Raw genomic sequence first — 2,567 nt, forward strand, 5'->3', positions numbered from 1 at the left:
CAGAACATTTACCAAGATTGACCATGTTCTAGGCCATAAAACAAGTCTCAATAAATGGACTAGATTCAAATCAAATTCTCAGCCAAAATGGAATTAAATTAGAAATCAACAACAGAAAGATATCTAGAAATTCAAAATATTTGGCAACTGAACAGCACACACCTCTAAATAACCCATGACTTGATGTGTTAGTCCTTTCTCACGCTGCTATGAAGAAATACCCGTGACTGGGTAATTTATAAAGAGGTTTAATTGACTCACAGTTTTGTACGGTTGGGGAGGCCTCAGGAAACTTACAGTCATGGTGGAAGGCACCTCTTCACAGGGCGGCAGGAGAGAGAATGAGTGTCAGCAGGAGAAATGCCAGATCCTTGTAAAACCATCAGATTGCGGAAACTTCCGAGCTCTACTCTGCGTCTGCAGCCACTGCCATCCCGCGGAGGAGCGCGCAACCCAGGCGAGGCCGGAGGACGTGTCCATAGAATGCCCAGGGGCGACGAGCTGTCCTGAGCCCCTCTGCTGCAGCCACCTGCCTGTCCCATACACCCTGCCCACCACGGAGTCCAGAGGGAAATCGGCCAGCAGCCCCAAGCCCGACACCAAGGTGCCCCAGGCCACCACCGAGGCCAAGGTACCCCCGGCAGCCGATGGGAAATCCCCCTTGACTGAGCCCTGGAAGAAGGAAGCCCCGGCAGAGAAGCAGCAGCCACTGGCAGCCCCCACCATGGCGCCTGCCAAGAAGACCCCGGCCAAGGCAAACCCCGTCCTTCTCAACAACCACGGCAACCTGAAGCCGAGCCCCACAGCCCCCGTGGTGCCCAGCAGTCCTGATGCAACCCCGGAGCCCAAGGGTCCTGGGGATGGGGCAGAGGAGGACGAGGCTGCCAGCGGGGGCCTAGGGGTCGAGGTCCCTGTTCCTGCGAGAACTTGAACCCCCTGCTGGTGGCTGGAGATGTGGCTGTGGCAGCCATAGCCCTGATTCTCGGTGGGGCCTTCCTGGCCCAGAAAAAATAATACCTGCGGACCAGGCGGGGGTCACAGAGCCACTTCCTGTGCAGATCTCAGGAAGCCAGCGCATGCAGAATTCACCCTTATCTACGTGTACACACGCACATTCATTACACATCTACATATGCCCCCAACACACGCACACAATGGAGAAGACGCTCGAGCTCACCCTTGCTGATCCAGGACTTCCCCAACCTCCAGGGCAGAAGGAACCTAGGCTCCGGGGCCCACAGCACCGGACTGGGGGAGAGGGTCTAGCTGGGGGACTGCAAGAAAGGAATGGACCCTGTGTGTGGCCCTCCAACGGCTGGGTGATCCTGGGCCCCCAGGGCTGGTCTCTGAGTGTAGGTGGGGGTGCTGGGATGGGTTCTGCCTGGGCCCAGCCCTCTTGCGGAGATTAAAGGGCGGACATTAATTGTTGAAAAAATAAAACACACCAAAAAAAGTCAGATTGCATGAGACTCACTTATTATCAAAAGAACACCATGGGGGGAACCACCCCCATAATTAAATTACCTCCACCTGGTCCCACCCTTGACACCTGGAGACTATGGAAACTGCAATTCAAGGCGAGATTTGGGTGGGGACACAGAGCCAAACCATATCTCTCAAATAAGAAATCAAAAGAGAAATTGGAAAGTTCTTTGAGCTGAAAATGAAAACACAACATATCAAAATCAGGGAGATGCAGCTAATGTATGCTTGGAGGCAAATTTAAGCACTAAGGACCTATGTTATAACAAAAAAGAAAGGTCTCAAATCAGTGACTTACATTTTCACTTAAGAAACTGAAAAGAGAAGAGCAGATTAGACACCATGTAAGCTGAAAAAGAAAATAATAAAAAGAATGGAAATCAATGAAAGAGAAAAGTAAAAATTATAAGAAAAATCCAAGAAAGTAAAAGCTAATCATTTTAAACAATCAATTAAATTGTTAAACTTCTAGTCAGTTGATAAAGAAAAAGGTAAAAAGGCACAAATTACCAATATCAGGAATGAAAGGGTGGGTGTCACCAAATATTCTGCAGTCATTATAAGGAAACAATGGACTATTGTGAGCCACTTTTTTCTAATAAATTTGATAACTTAGATGAAATAAGCTAATTCCTTAGAAGCCATAAATTATCAAAGTTCACTCAAGAAGAAATAGATAACATGAGTATCTATTAACTAAATCAAGTTTTTAATTAAAATCCCAATGACAAAGCAAACTATAGGCCCAGGTGGTATTCATGGTGAAGTCTAACAATATTTGAGGAAAAAATAACAATTCTACACAAATCCTTCCAGACAATAGAAAATGAAGAGGTACTTTTTTTATTCGATGAAGAGAATGTTACTTTCCTACTAAATCAAACAGATATAAGAAACGGCAACAGAGACCAATATCCCTCATGAACAATGATGAAAATATTCTTACCAAAATTTTAGCAAATCTAGTTTATCTAAATCATGACAAAGTGTAGTTTACCTCAGGAAGACAAAGTTGATTTAACATTCAAAAATCAATAAATGAACTTTATCATATTAGTGGACTGAAAAGAAAAATGCACATGATC

The 2,567-nt window shown here is 45.8% G+C and overlaps 1 pseudogene; it reads left to right on the forward strand.

Annotated features, from left to right (window-relative positions):
- Positions 1-281: 281 nt before the first annotated feature.
- LOC117975909 (cell cycle exit and neuronal differentiation protein 1-like) lies at positions 282-2,292 on the forward strand (annotated as a pseudogene).
- The last annotated feature ends 275 nt before the right edge of the window (positions 2,293-2,567 follow it).

Source organism: Pan paniscus, chromosome 15 (assembly GCF_029289425.2).
Source record: "Pan paniscus chromosome 15, NHGRI_mPanPan1-v2.0_pri, whole genome shotgun sequence".
Taxonomy (NCBI): Eukaryota; Metazoa; Chordata; class Mammalia; order Primates; family Hominidae; genus Pan; species Pan paniscus.